The sequence below is a fragment of the Centroberyx gerrardi genome, chromosome 19 (assembly GCF_048128805.1).
Source record: "Centroberyx gerrardi isolate f3 chromosome 19, fCenGer3.hap1.cur.20231027, whole genome shotgun sequence".
Taxonomy (NCBI): domain Eukaryota; kingdom Metazoa; phylum Chordata; class Actinopteri; order Beryciformes; family Berycidae; genus Centroberyx; species Centroberyx gerrardi.
Window position 1 is genome coordinate 793,363 of NC_136015.1, and position 15,718 is coordinate 809,080.

Here is a 15,718-nt window from a genome sequence, read left to right on the forward strand (position 1 = left end):
ATCATATCGCTCCTTTCCTCCTGCTGTGGTCCAATCAGATCCCTCCTTTTATGCCACGGTCCAATCAGAGCTCTCCTTTCATCTTGCTGTCGTCCAATCATATCGCTCCTTTCCTCCTGCTGTGGTCCAATCAGATCCCTCCTTTTATGCCACGGTCCAATCAGAGCTCTCCTTTCATCTTGCTGTCGTCATATCAGATCGCTCCTTTCCTCCTGCTGTGGTCCAATCAGAGCTCTCCTTTCATCTTGCTGTCGTCCAATCAGATCGCTCCTTTCCTCCTGCTGTGGTCCAATCAGATGCCTCCTTTCCTCTTTCTGTGGTCCAATCAGATCCCTCCTTTTATGCCACGGTCCAATCAGAGCTCTCCTTTCATCTTGCTATCGTCCAATCAGATCGCTCCTTTCCTCCTGCTGTGGTCCAATCAGATCCCTCCTTTCCTCTTGCTGTGGTCCAATCAGATCGCTCCTTTCCTCCTGCTGTGGTCCAATCAGATCCCTCCTTTTATGCCACGGTCCAATCAGAGCTCTCCTTTCATCTTGCTGTCGTCCAATCAGATCGCTCCTTTCCTCCTGCTGTTGTCCAATCAGATCACTCCTTTTATGCCACGGTCCAATCAGCGCTCTCCTTTCATCTTGCTGTCGTCCAATCAGATCGCTCCTTTCCTCCTGCTGTGGTCCAATCAGATCCCTCCTTTTATGCCACGGTCCAATCAGAGCTCTCCTTTCATCTTGCTGTCGTCCAATAAGATCGCTCCTTTCCTCCTGCTGTGGTCCAATCAGAGCTCTCCTTTCATCTTGCTGTCGTCCAATCAGATCTCTCCTTTCCTCCTGCTGTGGTCCAATCAGATCCCTCCTTTCCTCTTTCTGTGGTCCAATCAGATCACTCCTTTTATTCCACGGTCCAATCAGAGCTGTCCTTTCATCTTGCTGTCGTCCAATCAGATTGCTCCTTTCCTACTGCTGTGGTCCAATCAGATCCCTCCTTTTATGCCACGGTCCAATCAGAGCTCTCCTTTCCTCTTGCTGTCGTCCAATCAGATCGCTCCTTTCCTCCTGCTGTGGTCCAATCAGATTGCTCCTTTCCTACTGCTGTGGTCCAATCAGATCCCTCCTTTTATGCCACGGTCCAATCAGAGCTCTCCTTTCCTCTTGCTGTCGTCCAATCAGATCGCTCCTTTCCTCCTGCTGTGGTCCAATCAGATCCCTCCTTTTATGCCACGGTCCAATCAGAGCTCTCCTTTCATCTTGCTGTGGTCCAATCATATCCCTCCTTTTATGCCACGGTCCAATCAGAGCTCTCCTTTCATCTTGCTGTCGTCCAATCAGATCTCTCCTTTCCTCCTGCTGTGGTCCAATCAGAGCTCTCCTTTCATCTTGCTGTGGTCCAATCAGATCGCTCCTTTCTTCCTTCTGTGGTCCAATCAGATCCCTCCTTTCCTCTTGCTGTGGTCCAATCAGATCACTCCTTTTATGCCATGGTCCAATCAGAGCTCTCCTTTCATCTTTCTGTCGTCCAATCAGATCGCTCCTTTCCTCCTGCTGTGGTTCAATCAGATCCCTCCTTTCCTCTTGCTGTGGTCCAATCAGATCCCTCCTTTTATGCCACGGTCCAATCAGAGCTCTCCTTTCATCTTGCTGTCGTCCAATCAGATCGCTCCTTTCCTCCTGCTGTGGTGCAATCAGATCCCTCCTTTCCTCCTGCTGTGGTCCAATCAGAACCCTCCTTTCCTCTAGCTGTGGTCCAATCAGATCCCTCCTTTTATGCGACGGTCCAATCAGAGCTCTCCTTTCATCTTGCTGTCGTCCAATCAGATCGCTCCTTTCCTCCTTCTGTGGTCCAATCAGATCCCTCCTTTCCTCTTGCTGTGGTCCAATCAGATCCCTCCTTTTATGCCACGGTCCAATCAGAGCTCTCCTTTCATCTTGCTGTCGTCCAATCAGATCGCTCCTTTCCTCCTGCTGTGGTCCAATCAGATCCCTCCTTTCCTCTTGCTGTGGTCCAATCAGATCCCTCCTTTTATGCCACGGTCCAATCAGAGCTCTCCTTTCATCTTGCTGTCGTCCAATCAGATCCCTCCTTTCTTCTTGCTGTGGTCCAATCAGATCGCTCCTTTTATGCCACGGTCCAATCAGAGCTCTCCTTTCATCTTGCTGTGGTCCAATCAGATCGCTCCTTTCCTCCTGCTGTGGTCCAATCAGATCCCTCCTCTTATGCCACGGTCCAATCAGAGCTCTCCTTTCATCTTGCTGTCGTCCAATCAGATCGCTCCTTTCCTCCTGCTGTGGTCCAATCAGATCCCTCCTCTTATGCCACGGTCCAATCAGAGCTCTCCTTTCATCTTGCTGTCGTCCAATCAGATCCCTCCTTTCTTCTTGCTGTGGTCCAATCAGATCGCTCCTTTTATGCCACGGTCCAATCAGAGCTCTCCTTTCATCTTGCTGTGGTCCAATCAGATCGCTCCTTTCCTCCTGCTGTGGTCCAATCAGATCCCTCCTCTTATGCCACGGTCCAATCAGAGCTCTCCTTTCATCTTGCTGTCGTCCAATCAGATCGCTCCTTTCCTCCTGCTGTGGTCCAATCAGATCCCTCCTTTCCTCTTGCTGTGGTCCAATCAGATCCCTCCTTTTATGCCACGGTCCAATCAGAGCTCTCCTTTCATCTTGCTGTCGTCCAATCAGATCGCTCCTTTCCTCCTGCTGTGTTCCAATCAGATCCCTCCTTTCATGCCACGGTCCAATCAGAGCTCTCCTTTCATCTTCCTGTCGTCCAATCAGATCGCTCCTTTCATCCTGCTGTGGTCCAATCAGATCCCTCCTTTCCTCTTGCTGTGGTCCAATCAGATCCCTCCTTTTATGCCACGGTCCAATCAGAGCTCTCCTTTCATCTTGCTGTCGTCCAATCAGATCGCTCCTTTCATCCTGCTGTGGTCCAATCAGATCCCTCCTTTCCTCTTGCTGTGGTCCAATCAGATCTCTCCTTTTATGCCACGGTCCAATCAGAGCTCTCCTTTCATCTTGCTGTCGTCCAATCAGATCGCTCCTTTCCTACTGCTGTGGTCCAATCAGATCCCTCCTTTCCTCTTGCTGTGGTCCAATCAGATCCCTCCTTTTATGCCACGGTCCAATCAGAGCTGTCCTTTCATCTTGTTGTCGTCCAATCAGATTGCTCCTTTCCTACTGCTGTGGTCCAATCAGATCCCTCCTTTTATGCCACGGTCCAATCAGAGCTCTCCTTTCCTCTTGCTGTCATCCAATCAGATCGCTCCTTTCCTCCTGCTGTGGTCCAATCAGATCCCTCCTTTTATGCCACGGTCCAATCAGAGCTCTCCTTTCATCTTGCTGTCGTCCAATCAGATCGCTCCTTTCCTCCTGCTGTGGTCCAATCAGATCCCTCCTTTCCTCTTGCTGTGGTCCAATCAGATCGCTCCTTTTATGCCACGGTCCAATCAGAGCTCTCCTTTCATTTTGCTGTCGTCCAATCATATCGCTCCTTTCCTCCTGCTGTGGTCCAATCAGATCCCTCCTTTTATGCCACGGTCCAATCAGAGCTCTCCTTTCATCTTGCTGTCGTCCAATCATATCGCTCCTTTCCTCCTGCTGTGGTCCAATCAGATCCCTCCTTTTATGCCACGGTCCAATCAGAGCTCTCCTTTCATCTTGCTGTCGTCCAATCAGATCGCTCCTTTCCTCCTGCTGTGGTCCAATCAGAGCTCTCCTTTCATCTTGCTGTCGTCCAATCAGATCGCTCCTTTCCTCCTGCTGTGGTCCAATCAGATCCCTCCTTTCCTCTTTCTGTGGTCCAATCAGATCCCTCCTTTTATGCCACGGTCCAATCAGAGCTCTCCTTCCATCTTGCTATCGTCCAATCAGATCGCTCCTTTCCTCCTGCTGTGGTCCAATCAGATCCCTCCTTTCCTCTTGCTGTGGTCCAATCAGATCGCTCCTTTCCTCCTGCTGTGGTCCAATCAGATCCCTCCTTTCCTCTTGCTGTGGTCCAATCAGATCCCTCCTTTTATGCCACGGTCCAATCAGAGCTCTCCTTTCATCTTGCTGTCGTCCAATCAGATCGCTCCTTTCCTACAGCTGTGGTCCAATCAGATCCCTCCTTTCCTCTTGCTGTGGTCCAATCAGATCCCTCCTTTTATGCCACGGTCCAATCAGAGCGGTCCTTTCATCTTGTTGTCGTCCAATCAGATTGCTCCTTTCCTACTGCTGTGGTCCAATCAGATCCCTCCTTTTATGCCACGGTCCAATCAGAGCTCTCCTTTCCTCTTGCTGTCATCCAATCAGATCGCTCCTTAACTCCTGCTGTGGTCCAATCAGATCCCTCCTTTTATGCCACGGTCCAATCAGAGCTCTCCTTTCATCTTGCTGTCGTCCAATCAGATCGCTCCTTTCCTCCTGCTGTGGTCCAATCAGAGCTCTCCTTTCATCTTGCTGTGGTCCAATCAGATCGCTCCTTTCCTCCTGCTGTGGTCCAATCAGATCTATCCTTTCCTCTTGCTGTGGTCCAATCAGATCCCTCCTTTTATGCCACGGTCCAATCAGAGCTCTCCTTTCATCTTGCTGTCGTCCAATCAGATCGCTCCTTTCCTCCTGCTGTTGTCCAATCAGATCCCTCCTTTTATGCCACGGTCCAATCAGCGCTCTCCTTTCATCTTGTTGTCGTCCAATCAGATTGCTCCTTTCCTACTGCTGTGGTCCAATCAGATCCCTCCTTTTATGCCACGGTCCAATCAGAGCTCTCCTTTCCTCTTGCTGTCATCCAATCAGATCGCTCCTTTCCTCCTGCTGTGGTCCAATCAGATCCCTCCTTTTATGCCACGGTCCAATCAGAGCTCTCCTTTCATCTTGCTGTCGTCCAATCAGATCGCTCCTTTCCTCCTGCTATGGTCCAATCAGATCCCTCCTTTCCTCTTGCTGTGGTCCAATCAGATCCCTCCTTTTATGCCACGGTCTAATCAGAGCTCTCCTTTCATCTTGCTGTCGTCCAATCAGATCGCTCCTTTCCTCCTGCTGTGGTCCAATCAGATCCCTCCTTTCCTCTTGCTGTGGTCCAATCAGATCGCTCCTTTTATGCCACGGTCCAATCAGAGCTCTCCTTTCATTTTGCTGTCGTCCAATCATATCGCTCCTTTCCTCCTGCTGTGGTCCAATCAGATCCCTCCTTTTATGCCACGGTCCAATCAGAGCTCTCCTTTCATCTTGCTGTCGTCCAATCATATCGCTCCTTTCCTCCTGCTGTGGTCCAATCAGATCCCTCCTTTTATGCCACGGTCCAATCAGAGCTCTCCTTTCATCTTGCTGTCGTCCAATCAGATCGCTCCTTTCCTCCTGCTGTGGTCCAATCAGAGCTCTCCTTTCATCTTGCTGTCGTCCAATCAGATCGCTCCTTTCCTCCTGCTGTGGTCCAATCAGATCCCTCCTTTCCTCTTTCTGTGGTCCAATCAGATCCCTCCTTTTATGCCACGGTCCAATCAGAGCTCTCCTTTCATCTTGCTGTCGTCCAATCAGATCGCTCCTTTCATCCTGCTGTGGTCCAATCAGATCCCTCCTTTCCTCTTGCTGTGGTCCAATCAGATCTCTCCTTTTATGCCACGGTCCAATCAGAGCTCTCCTTTCATCTTGCTGTCGTCCAATCAGATCGCTCCTTTCCTACTGCTGTGGTCCAATCAGATCCCTCCTTTCCTCTTGCTGTGGTCCAATCAGATCCCTCCTTTTATGCCACGGTCCAATCAGAGCTGTCCTTTCATCTTGTTGTCGTCCAATCAGATTGCTCCTTTCCTACTGCTGTGGTCCAATCAGATCCCTCCTTTTATGCCACGGTCCAATCAGAGCTCTCCTTTCCTCTTGCTGTCATCCAATCAGATCGCTCCTTTCCTCCTGCTGTGGTCCAATCAGATCCCTCCTTTTATGCCACGGTCCAATCAGAGCTCTCCTTTCATCTTGCTGTCGTCCAATCAGATCGCTCCTTTCCTCCTGCTGTGGTCCAATCAGATCCCTCCTTTCCTCTTGCTGTGGTCCAATCAGATCGCTCCTTTTATGCCACGGTCCAATCAGAGCTCTCCTTTCATTTTGCTGTCGTCCAATCATATCGCTCCTTTCCTCCTGCTGTGGTCCAATCAGATCCCTCCTTTTATGCCACGGTCCAATCAGAGCTCTCCTTTCATCTTGCTGTCGTCCAATCATATCGCTCCTTTCCTCCTGCTGTGGTCCAATCAGATCCCTCCTTTTATGCCACGGTCCAATCAGAGCTCTCCTTTCATCTTGCTGTCGTCCAATCAGATCGCTCCTTTCCTCCTGCTGTGGTCCAATCAGAGCTCTCCTTTCATCTTGCTGTCGTCCAATCAGATCGCTCCTTTCCTCCTGCTGTGGTCCAATCAGATCCCTCCTTTCCTCTTTCTGTGGTCCAATCAGATCCCTCCTTTTATGCCACGGTCCAATCAGAGCTCTCCTTCCATCTTGCTATCGTCCAATCAGATCGCTCCTTTCCTCCTGCTGTGGTCCAATCAGATCCCTCCTTTCCTCTTGCTGTGGTCCAATCAGATAGCTCCTTTCCTCCTGCTGTGGTCCAATCAGATCCCTCCTTTCCTCTTGCTGTGGTCCAATCAGATCCCTCCTTTTATGCCACGGTCCAATCAGAGCTCTCCTTTCATCTTGCTGTCGTCCAATCAGATCGCTCCTTTCCTACAGCTGTGGTCCAATCAGATCCCTCCTTTCCTCTTGCTGTGGTCCAATCAGATCCCTCCTTTTATGCCACGGTCCAATCAGAGCTGTCCTTTCATCTTGTTGTCGTCCAATCAGATTGCTCCTTTCCTACTGCTGTGGTCCAATCAGATCCCTCCTTTTATGCCACGGTCCAATCAGAGCTCTCCTTTCCTCTTGCTGTCATCCAATCAGATCGCTCCTTTCCTCCTGCTGTGGTCCAATCAGATCCCTCCTTTTATGCCACGGTCCAATCAGAGCTCTCCTTTCATCTTGCTGTCGTCCAATCAGATCGCTCCTTTCCTCCTGCTGTGGTCCAATCAGAGCTCTCCTTTCATCTTGCTGTGGTCCAATCAGATCGCTCCTTTCCTCCTGCTGTGGTCCAATCAGATCTATCCTTTCCTCTTGCTGTGGTCCAATCAGATCCCTCCTTTTATGCCACGGTCCAATCAGAGCTCTCCTTTCATCTTGCTGTCGTCCAATCAGATCGCTCCTTTCCTCCTGCTGTTGTCCAATCAGATCCCTCCTTTTATGCCACGGTCCAATCAGCGCTCTCCTTTCATCTTGTTGTCGTCCAATCAGATTGCTCCTTTCCTACTGCTGTGGTCCAATCAGATCCCTCCTTTTATGCCACGGTCCAATCAGAGCTCTCCTTTCCTCTTGCTGTCATCCAATCAGATCGCTCCTTTCCTCCTGCTGTGGTCCAATCAGATCCCTCCTTTTATGCCACGGTCCAATCAGAGCTCTCCTTTCATCTTGCTGTCGTCCAATCAGATCGCTCCTTTCCTCCTGCTATGGTCCAATCAGATCCCTCCTTTCCTCTTGCTGTGGTCCAATCAGATCCCTCCTTTTATGCCACGGTCTAATCAGAGCTCTCCTTTCATCTTGCTGTCGTCCAATCAGATCGCTCCTTTCCTCCTGCTGTGGTCCAATCAGATCCCTCCTTTCCTCTTGCTGTGGTCCAATCAGATCGCTCCTTTTATGCCACGGTCCAATCAGAGCTCTCCTTTCATTTTGCTGTCGTCCAATCATATCGCTCCTTTCCTCCTGCTGTGGTCCAATCAGATCCCTCCTTTTATGCCACGGTCCAATCAGAGCTCTCCTTTCATCTTGCTGTCGTCCAATCATATCGCTCCTTTCCTCCTGCTGTGGTCCAATCAGATACCTCCTTTTATGCCACGGTCCAATCAGAGCTCTCCTTTCATCTTGCTGTCGTCCAATCAGATCGCTCCTTTCCTCCTGCTGTGGTCCAATCAGAGCTCTCCTTTCATCTTGCTGTCGTCCAATCAGATCGCTCCTTTCCTCCTGCTGTGGTCCAATCAGATCCCTCCTTTCCTCTTTCTGTGGTCCAATCAGATCCCTCCTTTTATGCCACGGTCCAATCAGAGCTCTCCTTCCATCTTGCTATCGTCCAATCAGATCGCTCCTTTCCTCCTGCTGTGGTCCAATCAGATCCCTCCTTTCCTCTTGCTGTGGTCCAATCAGATCGCTCCTTTCCTCCTGCTGTGGTCCAATCAGATCCCTCCTTTCCTCTTGCTGTGGTCCAATCAGATCCCTCCTTTTATGCCACGGTCCAATCAGAGCTCTCCTTTCATCTTGCTGTCGTCCAATCAGATCGCTCCTTTCCTACTGCTGTGGTCCAATCAGATCCCTCCTTTCCTCTTGCTGTGGTCCAATCAGATCCCTCCTTTTATGCCACGGTCCAATCAGAGCTGTCCTTTCATCTTGTTGTCGTCCAATCAGATTGCTCCTTTCCTACTGCTGTGGTCCAATCAGATCCCTCCTTTTATGCCACGGTCCAATCAGAGCTCTCCTTTCATCTTGCTGTCGTCCAATCAGATCGCTCCTTTCCTCCTGCTGTGGTCCAATCAGAGCTCTCCTTTCATCTTGCTGTGGTCCAATCAGATCGCTCCTTTCCTCCTGCTGTGGTCCAATCAGATCTATCCTTTCCTCTTGCTGTGGTCCAATCAGATCCCTCCTTTTATGCCACGGTCCAATCAGAGCTCTCCTTTCATCTTGCTGTCGTCCAATCAGATCGCTCCTTTCCTCCTGCTGTTGTCCAATCAGATCACTCCTTTTATGCCACGGTCCAATCAGCGCTCTCCTTTCATCTTGCTGTCGTCCAATCAGATCGCTCCTTTCCTCCTGCTGTGGTCCAATCAGATCCCTCCTTTTATGCCACGGTCCAATCAGAGCTCTCCTTTCATCTTGCTGTCGTCCAATAAGATCGCTCCTTTCCTCCTGCTGTGGTCCAATCAGAGCTCTCCTTTCATCTTGCTGTCGTCCAATCAGATCTCTCCTTTCCTCCTGCTGTGGTCCAATCAGATCCCTCCTTTCCTCTTTCTGTGGTCCAATCAGATCACTCCTTTTATTCCACGGTCCAATCAGAGCTCTCCTTTCATCTTGCTATCGTCCAATCAGATCGCTCCTTTCCTCCTGCTGTGGTCCAATCAGATCCCTCCTTTTATGCCACGGTCCAATCAGAGCTCTCCTTTCATCTTGCTGTCGTCCAATCAGATCGCTCCTTTCCTCCTGCTGTTGTCCAATCAGATCACTCCTTTTATGCCACGGTCCAATCAGCGCTCTCCTTTCATCTTGCTGTCGTCCAATCAGATCGCTCCTTTCCTCCTGCTGTGGTCCAATCAGATCCCTCCTTTTATGCCACGGTCCAATCAGAGCTCTCCTTTCATCTTGCTGTCGTCCAATAAGATCGCTCCTTTCCTCCTGCTGTGGTCCAATCAGAGCTCTCCTTTCATCTTGCTGTCGTCCAATCAGATCTCTCCTTTCCTCCTGCTGTGGTCCAATCAGATCCCTCCTTTCCTCTTTCTGTGGTCCAATCAGATCACTCCTTTTATTCCACGGTCCAATCAGAGCTGTCCTTTCATCTTGCTGTCGTCCAATCAGATTGCTCCTTTCCTACTGCTGTGGTCCAATCAGATCCCTCCTTTTATGCCACGGTCCAATCAGAGCTCTCCTTTCCTCTTGCTGTCGTCCAATCAGATCGCTCCTTTCCTCCTGCTGTGGTCCAATCAGATTGCTCCTTTCCTACTGCTGTGGTCCAATCAGATCCCTCCTTTTATGCCACGGTCCAATCAGAGCTCTCCTTTCCTCTTGCTGTCGTCCAATCAGATCGCTCCTTTCCTCCTGCTGTGGTCCAATCAGATCCCTCCTTTTATGCCACGGTCCAATCAGAGCTCTCCTTTCATCTTGCTGTGGTCCAATCATATCCCTCCTTTTATGCCACGGTCCAATCAGAGCTCTCCTTTCATCTTGCTGTCGTCCAATCAGATCTCTCCTTTCCTCCTGCTGTGGTCCAATCAGAGCTCTCCTTTCATCTTGCTGTGGTCCAATCAGATCGCTCCTTTCTTCCTTCTGTGGTCCAATCAGATCCCTCCTTTCCTCTTGCTGTGGTCCAATCAGATCACTCCTTTTATGCCATGGTCCAATCAGAGCTCTCCTTTCATCTTTCTGTCGTCCAATCAGATCGCTCCTTTCCTCCTGCTGTGGTTCAATCAGATCCCTCCTTTCCTCTTGCTGTGGTCCAATCAGATCCCTCCTTTTATGCCACGGTCCAATCAGAGCTCTCCTTTCATCTTGCTGTCGTCCAATCAGATCGCTCCTTTCCTCCTGCTGTGGTGCAATCAGATCCCTCCTTTCCTCCTGCTGTGGTCCAATCAGAACCCTCCTTTCCTCTAGCTGTGGTCCAATCAGATCCCTCCTTTTATGCGACGGTCCAATCAGAGCTCTCCTTTCATCTTGCTGTCGTCCAATCAGATCGCTCCTTTCCTCCTTCTGTGGTCCAATCAGATCCCTCCTTTCCTCTTGCTGTGGTCCAATCAGATCCCTCCTTTTATGCCACGGTCCAATCAGAGCTCTCCTTTCATCTTGCTGTCGTCCAATCAGATCGCTCCTTTCCTCCTGCTGTGGTCCAATCAGATCCCTCCTTTCCTCTTGCTGTGGTCCAATCAGATCCCTCCTTTTATGCCACGGTCCAATCAGAGCTCTCCTTTCATCTTGCTGTCGTCCAATCAGATCCCTCCTTTCTTCTTGCTGTGGTCCAATCAGATCGCTCCTTTTATGCCACGGTCCAATCAGAGCTCTCCTTTCATCTTGCTGTGGTCCAATCAGATCGCTCCTTTCCTCCTGCTGTGGTCCAATCAGATCCCTCCTCTTATGCCACGGTCCAATCAGAGCTCTCCTTTCATCTTGCTGTCGTCCAATCAGATCGCTCCTTTCCTCCTGCTGTGGTCCAATCAGATCCCTCCTCTTATGCCACGGTCCAATCAGAGCTCTCCTTTCATCTTGCTGTCGTCCAATCAGATCCCTCCTTTCTTCTTGCTGTGGTCCAATCAGATCGCTCCTTTTATGCCACGGTCCAATCAGAGCTCTCCTTTCATCTTGCTGTGGTCCAATCAGATCGCTCCTTTCCTCCTGCTGTGGTCCAATCAGATCCCTCCTCTTATGCCACGGTCCAATCAGAGCTCTCCTTTCATCTTGCTGTCGTCCAATCAGATCGCTCCTTTCCTCCTGCTGTGGTCCAATCAGATCCCTCCTTTCCTCTTGCTGTGGTCCAATCAGATCCCTCCTTTTATGCCACGGTCCAATCAGAGCTCTCCTTTCATCTTGCTGTCGTCCAATCAGATCGCTCCTTTCCTCCTGCTGTGTTCCAATCAGATCCCTCCTTTCATGCCACGGTCCAATCAGAGCTCTCCTTTCATCTTCCTGTCGTCCAATCAGATCGCTCCTTTCATCCTGCTGTGGTCCAATCAGATCCCTCCTTTCCTCTTGCTGTGGTCCAATCAGATCCCTCCTTTTATGCCACGGTCCAATCAGAGCTCTCCTTTCATCTTGCTGTCGTCCAATCAGATCGCTCCTTTCATCCTGCTGTGGTCCAATCAGATCCCTCCTTTCCTCTTGCTGTGGTCCAATCAGATCTCTCCTTTTATGCCACGGTCCAATCAGAGCTCTCCTTTCATCTTGCTGTCGTCCAATCAGATCGCTCCTTTCCTACTGCTGTGGTCCAATCAGATCCCTCCTTTCCTCTTGCTGTGGTCCAATCAGATCCCTCCTTTTATGCCACGGTCCAATCAGAGCTGTCCTTTCATCTTGTTGTCGTCCAATCAGATTGCTCCTTTCCTACTGCTGTGGTCCAATCAGATCCCTCCTTTTATGCCACGGTCCAATCAGAGCTCTCCTTTCCTCTTGCTGTCATCCAATCAGATCGCTCCTTTCCTCCTGCTGTGGTCCAATCAGATCCCTCCTTTTATGCCACGGTCCAATCAGAGCTCTCCTTTCATCTTGCTGTCGTCCAATCAGATCGCTCCTTTCCTCCTGCTGTGGTCCAATCAGATCCCTCCTTTCCTCTTGCTGTGGTCCAATCAGATCGCTCCTTTTATGCCACGGTCCAATCAGAGCTCTCCTTTCATTTTGCTGTCGTCCAATCATATCGCTCCTTTCCTCCTGCTGTGGTCCAATCAGATCCCTCCTTTTATGCCACGGTCCAATCAGAGCTCTCCTTTCATCTTGCTGTCGTCCAATCATATCGCTCCTTTCCTCCTGCTGTGGTCCAATCAGATCCCTCCTTTTATGCCACGGTCCAATCAGAGCTCTCCTTTCATCTTGCTGTCGTCCAATCAGATCGCTCCTTTCCTCCTGCTGTGGTCCAATCAGAGCTCTCCTTTCATCTTGCTGTCGTCCAATCAGATCGCTCCTTTCCTCCTGCTGTGGTCCAATCAGATCCCTCCTTTCCTCTTTCTGTGGTCCAATCAGATCCCTCCTTTTATGCCACGGTCCAATCAGAGCTCTCCTTCCATCTTGCTATCGTCCAATCAGATCGCTCCTTTCCTCCTGCTGTGGTCCAATCAGATCCCTCCTTTCCTCTTGCTGTGGTCCAATCAGATCGCTCCTTTCCTCCTGCTGTGGTCCAATCAGATCCCTCCTTTCCTCTTGCTGTGGTCCAATCAGATCCCTCCTTTTATGCCACGGTCCAATCAGAGCTCTCCTTTCATCTTGCTGTCGTCCAATCAGATCGCTCCTTTCCTACAGCTGTGGTCCAATCAGATCCCTCCTTTCCTCTTGCTGTGGTCCAATCAGATCCCTCCTTTTATGCCACGGTCCAATCAGAGCGGTCCTTTCATCTTGTTGTCGTCCAATCAGATTGCTCCTTTCCTACTGCTGTGGTCCAATCAGATCCCTCCTTTTATGCCACGGTCCAATCAGAGCTCTCCTTTCCTCTTGCTGTCATCCAATCAGATCGCTCCTTAACTCCTGCTGTGGTCCAATCAGATCCCTCCTTTTATGCCACGGTCCAATCAGAGCTCTCCTTTCATCTTGCTGTCGTCCAATCAGATCGCTCCTTTCCTCCTGCTGTGGTCCAATCAGAGCTCTCCTTTCATCTTGCTGTGGTCCAATCAGATCGCTCCTTTCCTCCTGCTGTGGTCCAATCAGATCTATCCTTTCCTCTTGCTGTGGTCCAATCAGATCCCTCCTTTTATGCCACGGTCCAATCAGAGCTCTCCTTTCATCTTGCTGTCGTCCAATCAGATCGCTCCTTTCCTCCTGCTGTTGTCCAATCAGATCCCTCCTTTTATGCCACGGTCCAATCAGCGCTCTCCTTTCATCTTGTTGTCGTCCAATCAGATTGCTCCTTTCCTACTGCTGTGGTCCAATCAGATCCCTCCTTTTATGCCACGGTCCAATCAGAGCTCTCCTTTCCTCTTGCTGTCATCCAATCAGATCGCTCCTTTCCTCCTGCTGTGGTCCAATCAGATCCCTCCTTTTATGCCACGGTCCAATCAGAGCTCTCCTTTCATCTTGCTGTCGTCCAATCAGATCGCTCCTTTCCTCCTGCTATGGTCCAATCAGATCCCTCCTTTCCTCTTGCTGTGGTCCAATCAGATCCCTCCTTTTATGCCACGGTCTAATCAGAGCTCTCCTTTCATCTTGCTGTCGTCCAATCAGATCGCTCCTTTCCTCCTGCTGTGGTCCAATCAGATCCCTCCTTTCCTCTTGCTGTGGTCCAATCAGATCGCTCCTTTTATGCCACGGTCCAATCAGAGCTCTCCTTTCATTTTGCTGTCGTCCAATCATATCGCTCCTTTCCTCCTGCTGTGGTCCAATCAGATCCCTCCTTTTATGCCACGGTCCAATCAGAGCTCTCCTTTCATCTTGCTGTCGTCCAATCATATCGCTCCTTTCCTCCTGCTGTGGTCCAATCAGATCCCTCCTTTTATGCCACGGTCCAATCAGAGCTCTCCTTTCATCTTGCTGTCGTCCAATCAGATCGCTCCTTTCCTCCTGCTGTGGTCCAATCAGAGCTCTCCTTTCATCTTGCTGTCGTCCAATCAGATCGCTCCTTTCCTCCTGCTGTGGTCCAATCAGATCCCTCCTTTCCTCTTTCTGTGGTCCAATCAGATCCCTCCTTTTATGCCACGGTCCAATCAGAGCTCTCCTTTCATCTTGCTGTCGTCCAATCAGATCGCTCCTTTCATCCTGCTGTGGTCCAATCAGATCCCTCCTTTCCTCTTGCTGTGGTCCAATCACATCTCTCCTTTTATGCCACGGTCCAATCAGAGCTCTCCTTTCATCTTGCTGTCGTCCAATCAGATCGCTCCTTTCCTACTGCTGTGGTCCAATCAGATCCCTCCTTTCCTCTTGCTGTGGTCCAATCAGATCCCTCCTTTTATGCCACGGTCCAATCAGAGCTGTCCTTTCATCTTGTTGTCGTCCAATCAGATTGCTCCTTTCCTACTGCTGTGGTCCAATCAGATCCCTCCTTTTATGCCACGGTCCAATCAGAGCTCTCCTTTCCTCTTGCTGTCATCCAATCAGATCGCTCCTTTCCTCCTGCTGTGGTCCAATCAGATCCCTCCTTTTATGCCACGGTCCAATCAGAGCTCTCCTTTCATCTTGCTGTCGTCCAATCAGATCGCTCCTTTCCTCCTGCTGTGGTCCAATCAGATCCCTCCTTTCCTCTTGCTGTGGTCCAATCAGATCGCTCCTTTTATGCCACGGTCCAATCAGAGCTCTCCTTTCATTTTGCTGTCGTCCAATCATATCGCTCCTTTCCTCCTGCTGTGGTCCAATCAGATCCCTCCTTTTATGCCACGGTCCAATCAGAGCTCTCCTTTCATCTTGCTGTCGTCCAATCATATCGCTCCTTTCCTCCTGCTGTGGTCCAATCAGATCCCTCCTTTTATGCCACGGTCCAATCAGAGCTCTCCTTTCATCTTGCTGTCGTCCAATCAGATCGCTCCTTTCCTCCTGCTGTGGTCCAATCAGAGCTCTCCTTTCATCTTGCTGTCGTCCAATCAGATCGCTCCTTTCCTCCTGCTGTGGTCCAATCAGATCCCTCCTTTCCTCTTTCTGTGGTCCAATCAGATCCCTCCTTTTATGCCACGGTCCAATCAGAGCTCTCCTTCCATCTTGCTATCGTCCAATCAGATCGCTCCTTTCCTCCTGCTGTGGTCCAATCAGATCCCTCCTTTCCTCTTGCTGTGGTCCAATCAGATAGCTCCTTTCCTCCTGCTGTGGTCCAATCAGATCCCTCCTTTCCTCTTGCTGTGGTCCAATCAGATCCCTCCTTTTATGCCACGGTCCAATCAGAGCTCTCCTTTCATCTTGCTGTCGTCCAATCAGATCGCTCCTTTCCTACAGCTGTGGTCCAATCAGATCCCTCCTTTCCTCTTGCTGTGGTCCAATCAGATCCCTCCTTTTATGCCACGGTCCAATCAGAGCTGTCCTTTCATCTTGTTGTCGTCCAATCAGATTGCTCCTTTCCTACTGCTGTGGTCCAATCAGATCCCTCCTTTTATGCCACGGTCCAATCAGAGCTCTCCTTTCCTCTTGCTGTCATCCAATCAGATCGCTCCTTTCCTCCTGCTGTGGTCCAATCAGATCCCTCCTTTTATGCCACGGTCCAATCAGAGCTCTCCTTTCATCTTGCTGTCGTCCAATCAGATCGCTCCTTTCCTCCTGCTGTGGTCCAATCAGAGCTCTCCTTTCATCTTGCTGTG